Below are 9,084 nucleotides of genomic sequence, written 5' to 3' on the forward strand. Positions count from 1 at the left end.
TATCTCATTTCTGATGTTCTCGGTCATAAAATGTTTACTGATTGCACGATAGCCATGTTTTGTGAGACGCAGCTGCAGCTGTAAAAGTAACATACAGCGATAAAGTTCTGTGGTCTAATAGTTCCCACGTTCACATTATAAGTTTGGCTTTTCTTCGACTTGACATTTTCTGCCTTTCTCTTCAGATAAAGGAGGCCTTTTTGTTAGAAAGGACTGTCTGTGAGAAACATATCACAAAGAGTCTCCCTGCTGGAACCCCCAGCGTTCAGTGGCGGTGTGTGAGGAAACCCAACAGCAAGTATTCAATTCCTCTGCAGCACCCCAACAGGAGAAATGAAGCATTTCGTATGCTGTGAGCTGCTTAAGAAAACAGCAGGTGACTGGGGACAAGAGGTAGGAGAGTGGGAGGGAAAGTAGGTGAGCGAGCCAAGGGGGGCGGAGCTTAGGACAGGATGTGGAAAGGAGGGAGCGGAAGAAGGGAAGCAGAAGAAGAAAGACACGAGGAGAAGAGGTGATCGGTGAACGGAGAAGACGGCAGTGAAAGAAGATAAAGAAAGATTAGAAGCGGAGCAGCTGAACGAGAGCGGGGAAGAGTCCAGGTGAAGAGACAAGCAGCACAGCAGAAGTCAAGCGGTTGCAGCATCGGACGTGCAGCGGTGAAGAAGAAAGAAAGGCGATCGGAGGGCTGTGAGTTAGCAAAAGAGTGAGAAGTCCCAAGACAGATGGAAGATTTGCAGAGGATGATCCGGGAGGCTATCGACCGCGATGGAGCCGGGTGGCTGGAGGAACTCCTAGGCAGCTGCAGGTCGGGATCGGAATCCGGAAGGCGGGGGGAGCCAGCAGTTCAGGAGCCGGCAGCAGGAGAAAAACCAGCGCAAGAGGGGGATGCCGGGCGAGGACGCCCGAAGAGAAGGAAGAACCCTCCCGCGAGGCTCAGCCCGAGCCCCGCGGCAAAGAGGAGCGGCCGGAGGAGCAGCCGAGGCGGCGAGAAGACAGCGGGGACAGTTCGCGCCAACCAGAAAAAGGCGCCAAAGTCAAATCGCGCGGCGGGAGGAGCGCCCGTCGCCGACCAGCGGTCACTGCCGAGTGGCAGTCCGCTGGGATCGGGATTACAAACGGCGGCATCGTCGGGGTGCCCCGGCCCGAGGGACCAGCGCGTGGCAGGGCGCACGGCAGTGGAGCACAACTCGGGACAGAGTCAGCAAGGAAGGAGAGCGGCGCGCGGCGGTGCCCCGCAGGAGCGCAGGAGAAGACAAGATGGCGGCGCGAGCGTTCAGCAGGCGCAGGTAGGACAGACAGGGACGGGTATGAGAGGTGCAAGGGAACGAGGGGGGGGAGGCAACGAGGTAGCAGGCCACAGCAGGATCAGAGTAGAGGGGAGGGGGAGGGAGAGTTATAGCACGTCTTCTAGTGTAGTTAGCAGCGCGGATAGCAGGAGAGGTAGCAGGCAGGGTAGCGGGGGCAGGGGTTGTGAAACGGATGGTAGCGCTAGTTTGTTTTCGGACAGCCCACCACAGGGCCCTACGCCTGGGGGCTACACAGATATCCCACCCTCACAAGGCTACGGCAGACAACTCTCGCGGCATCAAGTTGCGGCCACTGCGTTCCCACGCGGTGCCGCGGCGTGCAGTCGTGACAGTTACGGCGCGCTTAGTAACCCTCCCCCACAGCAGCAGCATGATGGCGCACGCTCAACGTCGCAGAGGTTCTGCTACGTTAACCCACGTTTCGTGGAGGCTCTCTCTTCAGGTGGAGGAGAGTCATCATATAGCTACGTTAGTCGCGCTAGCAAGAACAGGCAAGGCCAGGGCGCTAAGCGGAGGCAGAGGGAGAGAGCTAGAAGGGAGAGGTATCAGCGCAGGCGCGATAGCGAGCAGGCCAGGCTAGCTGCGGAGGCCAGCGGCATCAGGGCAAGAGCAGGTAGAGAGACCGTAGGCGAAGGGTTCCGCGGTCCTGAGCAGCGGCACCAGACGGGAACTTACCGCCAGGCGGACATCTTGCCGGAGACTCAGAACACCAGGGATTGCATACGCCACAGGAGGCGGGATGTTACGCAGGAGCGGCCGGAGCTGGGCCACCTTGGTACAACACAGGAAACGAGGGCTCGCAGGGCTCCGCACGTGAATTCGCGGCAATCAGCAGCCCTCGGGGGCAGAAGCCCAGGAGGAAGCCCGGCAAGGTCCACCCCCTTGGCGACGCCGGAGGACAGGCATGCCGGTGAGTCCAACTATTTAAATGCTTGGAATAATGTGTTGGATCCCGCCAGGGTGGCGGAGAAATGTGATTTAGTCACGGTATTGAGATCGCTGTTGAGCAGAGTGGATAATAAGGATGGTGTGTCAGAGTCCTGTGGTTCCCCAGGGGGCGCGGGCCCGCCGGTGGGGCAGGAAGGTGGTAGCTCAACAGCCGGTGGTGATGTGGACCCTATGGAGGGTTTGAGATATGCGGACTCGCTGTTTTGTGGTGTCGCCCCTTTGGGGGTCGGTTTGTCCGATGATGTGGTGGAAAAAATACGGAAAGGTATATACGTGGATATATGGTCCTTGCTGTCGGCGGACCACGTGATGGTTGACAAGGAAAGGGTTACGGAGCGTGGTGCGGACAGGAAGCCGAAAGTGGCTAAAACGTTCGCCAACTGGTTACAGGCTTATACAGTGTTGGCGTACGTAGTATGCCAACAACAGCCTAAAAAAGGCCCTGAGATGTTGGTGTACCTAAACACAATTTTTAGTGCATATAAGCTACATGGCGGCGCTGCGTGGTGGCGTTACGACGAGGATTTTCGTCGGAGGATTTCGGGCATTAACCACATAAGTTGGGCGTCAAAAGCGACGGACGTCTGGATACAACTCATCCTGGCACAGCGCCCGCAAAAAATGACATTTCAGGGAGGAGCCGTGGGGGGCGGGCAACAGCCTCCTGCGGCCTCCTCAAGACCCAATGGCACTTGTTGGCTCTACAATGAGGGCCATTGCAGGTTCTATGCCACCTGCAAGTTCAGACACGAGTGTTCTGTCTGTGGGGGTCAGCACGCGGCGGTGCGATGCTTTAGGAAGCAAAGAGCAGCAGGCGCCGGAGCTGGCGCCAGCGGAGCTCCGAACACCGGTGAAAAGCCAGTACCTCTCCCTGTGGCTAGACAAATATCACAGGAAGGAGGAAGCAAGAATCCTTAGACAGGGTTTTGCAGAAGGCTTCGGTATACCGTTTACGTTTCAGCCCGCGTCCACGTGGTGTCCGAACCTAAAATCAGCGACGGATAATTTAGAGCTAGTAAAAGAAAAAGTACTGAAAGAAGTAGCAGCGGGCCGCATGGCAGGCCCCTTTGCTGAACCGCCTTTCCCCAATTTGCGGGTCTCCCCATTGGGGCTTGTCCCCAAGAAGGAGCCCGGAAAATTTCGTTTGATACATCATTTATCATTCCCAAAAGGGGAGTCGGTAAATGATGGGATATCGAAGGAGGAAGCGTCGGTAGTTTATGCTTCTTTTGACCAAGCAGTAGCGCTGGTAAGAAAAGCGGGAAGGCGGGCGCAATTAGCAAAAGCTGATATCGAATCCGCCTTCCGCCTCCTCCCGATACATCCAGATTGTTTTCATTTACTCGGATGCAAAGTGGACAATCAGTTTTTCTTTGACATGTGTTTGCCGATGGGCTGCTCAATTTCATGTTACTACTTCGAGCTGTTCAGCTCCTTCCTGGAGTGGATGCTTAAGTATGAAACGGGCATCTCATCGGTGACGCATTACCTTGATGATTTTTTATTCATAGGTACGGAAACATCCGGCGCGTGCTCCTTGTTGTTAAACACGTTCCGAAAATTGATGTCGCGCGCGGGGGTCCCATTGTCTGAAGAGAAGACAATGGGCCCAGTCAACAGATTGATTTTCCTGGGGATCGAGATCGATACCGAGGAAATGGTTTTCAGGTTACCACTGGAAAAAATCGCGCGGCTTCGGCAGACGGTAAACGAGATTGCGAGCTGTAAGAAGGCCACGTTACGCCAAGTGCAGGTCCTATTGGGTTTATTAAACTTTGCTTGCAAAGTGATTCCCATGGGCCGCGTTTTTTCCAGGCGTCTTTCCCTTGCGACGGTAGGCATTAAAGAGCCACATCACTTCATAAGGATCTCGCAAGGAATCAAAAGGGATCTCCATATTTGGAGAGTTTTCCTGGAATCCTTTAACGGGCAAGTGGTGTGCCCTAAGGAGGAGTGGTTGGGCCCCGACCTCTGCTTGTTTGCGGATGCAGCAGGATCGGTGGGTTTCGGGGTGATTTTCCGGAACCACTGGTGCAGGGAACCCTGGCCAGTATCCTGGCTGGAAAAAAGTTGGAACAGAAACATTACGCTCTTGGAGTTTTTTCCGCTGGTGGTAGCGTTGGAATTATGGGGCGAAGAGCTCCAGGATCATAAGTTGTGTTTTTGGTCCGACAATGCGGCGGTGGTGGAGATAATTAACAGGCAGTCCGCGGCTTCCCTGCCGGTACTGGTACTGTTGAGACACGTGGTTTTGAGGTGTTTGCAGCGGAACATATATCTACGCGCAAAGCATGTACCGGGTTACAAGAACATGGCAGCTGACGCACTCTCTCGTTCGCAGATGGAGCGTTTCAGGGAGCGGCATCCACAGGCGGACGCCGAGGGCGTACGCTGCCCGCCTTTCTTGTGGAAGCTGGCCGAGCAGAGTTGCTGAAGCTAGTTGAGACATCCGTAGCGGCGGGAACGTGGAAGCAGTACAATGCGGTTTGGCAGAAGTGGGTGAATTGTGCGGGGGGCCGCATGGTACAGGGTGAAAGGGCGCGCGCGGTGACGCTGGACATGTTAGCGGCGTTGCGAAAAAGCAAGGCGTCAGGCGACGTGGTCAAGAAACATCTTGCTGGTGTTGCCTTTTTATTAAAACTCCACAGCTTGGTAGACGTTACAAAGGAATTCGTTTTCCGGCAGATTGTCCGGGGATGGAAAAAAGAAAAGGCCCAGGTGGACACCCGCCGTCCAATAACTTACCCAGTTTTGTGTAGGTTATTGGAGGTGTTGGAAGGCATTTGCACGGACTCGGCGGAAGCGTTACTATTCAGATCTGCATTTTTGCTGGCGTTTTTTGCAGCCTTGAGAATAGGCGAGCTCGTGCCCGCCAGTAGATTCAAGGCGGGAGGGCTACACGACAACGACGTGATGATAGTAGAAGGGGCGCTACGAGTACGGATAAGAAAGTCGAAAACGGACGTGTACGGCAGAGGTGAGTGGGTATCCATCAGCCCGCTGGGCGCTCGTTGGTGCCCAGTCGCGACAGTAACACGTTATATGGCGTCCAGGCCTCCGGGCGATCGGTTTTTGGTCCACGCGTCGGGTTTTCCCCTCACACGTTTTCAGGTTGCGGCTGTCTTGCGCAGGTCCCTACGGGCAGCAGGTTTCGACGCGTCTGATTTCGGTACGCACTCGTTTAGAATTGGCGCAGCCACATCGGCCGATGCGGGCGGTATGAGCGAAGAAGGGTTAAAGAGACTGGGGAGGTGGAAGTCGCAGGCGTATAAGTCCTACGTTAGGCCGGATCTAATGGTTGGGAACGTTCATGGTTAGTCGTGTTAGCGTTTTTAAAAATAATTTTTGTTTGTGCTCAAGAAGAGATCGTTGCCCTTGGAACTGTTTTTTGTTTTCTCAGTTATGGAGCCATGGAAGGTGCACATCGTGGGCCACTCATATATATATTGGGCCCAGAAGAGGGCGGCGGTACGGCCAATGGGATTGGACTTGGGCCTTACCGGAACGTCCGTAACCTGGCACGGCGTCCGGGGGCTAAAATGGCCGGACATGCTAAGACTCATAGCGGACATTGGGAGGCGTAACCCCGGGAGAGTGGTTTTGGTCGTCCACGCGGGGGGTAACGACCTCGGCAGTTTGAAGACCAGGGACCTTCTGGTCTTAAAGGGGTTGTCCCGAGGCAGCAAGTGGGTCTGTACACTTCTGCATGGCCATAATAATGCACTTTGTAATGTACATTGTGCATTAATTATGAGCCATGCAGAAGTTATAAAAAGTTTTATACTTACCTGTTCCGTTGCTGGCGTCCTCGTCTCCATGGTGCCGACTAATTTTCGCCCTCCGATGGCCAAATTAGCCGCGCTTGCGCAGTCCGGGTCTTCTGCAGTCTTCTATGGGGCTCCGTGTAGCTCCGTGTAGCTCCGCCCCGTCACGTGCCGATTCCAGCCAATCAGGAGGCTGGAATCGGCAATGGACCGCACAGAAGAGCTGCGGTCCACGGAGGAAGAGGCCATCTTCAGCGGTGAGTAGAGAAGTCACCGGAGCGCGGGGATTCAGGTAAGCGCTCCGGTGAGCTTTCTTTACCTCCCTGCATCGGGGTTGTCTCGCGCCGAACGGGGGGGGGGTTGAAAAAAAAAAAAACCCGTTTCGGCGCGGGACAACCCCTTTAATGAAGCAGGACATTTTGCGTTTCCAGGAATGTTTCCACATGGTGACTATTGTTTGGTCGGACATCGTAGCCCGCAGGCATTGGAGAGGTGCAAAGAACATGGAGGCGATAGAGAAAAGCAGGAGATTTATCAACATGAAAATGTCTCAGTTTGTGCATTCCCTTGGGGGGGTGGCCGTGCGGCATTGGGAATTGGAGGATCAGGAAAAAGGTGCATTGAGGGAGGACGGCGTACACCTCAATGAGCTAGGCTTAGACACGTTTCTATCAGGGATACAGGACGGAGTGGAAGTTGCACTGGCCAAGGTCGGTGGGGTGGGACGGAATGAGCCGAAGTAATTCGCCACATCCCGTGTGGCCCGGAAGTAGTCCATGCTGGGTTAGGGTTAGAGAGGAAGGTTCGCAAGCCCAAGGACCGGGGCTTACGAACGTCCTTGGCAGACGGTTTATGGACTATAATATACCAGCTTTGCAGCATGGATAGGGTTTTTCAGAAAAAGTTATGAACATTAATGTTATTTACAAGTTATTCAATAAAGCTGTGGCCTACCCCACGTTTTACAGCAAGAAGTGGTAGATGGTTATTTTGTAATTAGGTAAGCGAGCGGTTTAAGTAAGTTATTGTCCCCAGTCTCGTATGCTGTGAGCTGCTTAAGAAAACAGCAGGTGACTGGGGACAAGAGGTAGGAGAGTGGGAGGGAAAGTAGGTGAGCGAGCCAAGGGGGGCGGAGCTTAGGACAGGATGTGGAAAGGAGGGAGCGGAAGAAGGGAAGCAGAAGAAGAAAGACACGAGGAGAAGAGGTGATCGGTGAACGGAGAAGACGCCCGCCCGCCCGCCCGGTAAGTAGGGTAGAGAGGTGGAGGGTGCAGAGTAGGTAGTTAGTTAGGAAGTCGTCACAGCTAGTGGTTGGCCCGGAAGTAGTCCATGCTGGGTTAGGGTTAGAGAGGAAGGTTCGCAAGCCCAAGGACCGGGGCTTACGAACGTCCTTGGCAGACGGTTTATGGACTATAATATACCAGCTTTGCAGCATGGATAGGGTTTTTCAGAAAAAGTTATGAACATTAATGTTATTTACAAGTTATTCAATAAAGCTGTGGCCTACCCCACGTTTTACAGCAAGAAGTGGTAGATGGTTATTTTGTAATTAGGTAAGCGAGCGGTTTAAGTAAGTTATTGTCCCCAGTCACATCATGCCTACTTTAATCAATGGGTGGACAACAGTGGAGCCCATATCACAGGGTAACCTGAGACTACCACCTCCGGCGGCGGGATGCCAACCAGTCGACAATCATTTTTTAATGTTCAGTAAAAAAAAGATATTGCCGCCTATGAGCTGTCCAGGCAGCAACCCCAGAAGCATTTCATGCACTCAGTCCACAGCTCCAGTCTGTCTGTGGTCCTTGACCTCTCCATCCTCGCCAACTCCTCCTCCCCTGGCATCTGCATTCCTGCACGCAGAAGACGGCCTATACGCAGCATGGATGCTGGGGAAGGACAAGTCAGACGTCACAGACTCAGAGTCTGACCATGACCAGATCTGCGGACTGAGTGACTGAAATGTTTGTGGAGTTGCTGCCTGGCGGAAAGTTCACAAGGGAAGGCACTATTACTACTGGGGCCACTATTGGGGATGCTATTACTACTGGGACCACTATGGAGGATACTATTTCTACTGGGACCACTATGGGGGATGCTATTATTATTGGGACCACTATTAGGGGCCCTATTACTATTGGGACAACTATGGAGGGCACTTATCACGGTGGCCACTATGGAGAATACTATTACGACTGGGGCCACTAATGGGGGACACTATTACTCTTGTGGCCACTATGGAGGTCACTATCATTACTGGGGCCATTTTGGGGTTAACTATTACTACTATGGCCACTATTGGGGATGCTATTACTATTGGGACCACTATGGAGGATACTATTTCTACTGGGACCACTATGGGGGATGCTATTATTATTGGGACCACTATTGGGGGCACTATTACTATTGGGACAACTATGGAGGGCACTTATCACGGTGGCCACTATGGAGAATACTATTATGACTGGGGCCACTAATGGGGGACACTATTACTCTTGTGGCCACTATGGAGGTCACTATCATTACTGGGGCCATTTTGGGGTTAACTATTACTACTATGGCCACTAATGTGAGCACTACTATTACTGGGGCTACCATGGGGTTTACTATTACTACTGGGGTCACCTTCAATATTGGGGGTCACTATTCCTACTAGGACCACTAACAGGATCACTTTAACTCCTAGGACCATTTAGTAGTGACTATTACTATTGGGGCCCCTGCTGGGAGCACTATTGCTCTGCCACTTCAGACAAATCTTAATTACTCAAATACGTGTTGGGCATCTTGGGTATTGGTGCTTTTAATGCCTGTAAAATGAGATTTTTGTTTTAGCAGGGGGTGGGGGGTGCCATTTCACACTTCACCTCAGGCAGCCTAAAGGCTTGGGCACCCCTGGTTGTCAGTGTAAAGCATGGACACTCGGGGTCCTCCTCTATTAACTATTCAAACTGCACTTTTTGTGATGTCCCTCAGTGTTTATAGATGCCCTATAACTGCATAGTACTGAGTATTCCTTGCAGGAACATTGATGTAAGGATGCGATCACACCCTGGGCAGTATGA

The sequence above is a fragment of the Eleutherodactylus coqui genome, chromosome 12 (assembly GCF_035609145.1).
Source record: "Eleutherodactylus coqui strain aEleCoq1 chromosome 12, aEleCoq1.hap1, whole genome shotgun sequence".
NCBI lineage: Eukaryota > Metazoa > Chordata > Amphibia > Anura > Eleutherodactylidae > Eleutherodactylus > Eleutherodactylus coqui.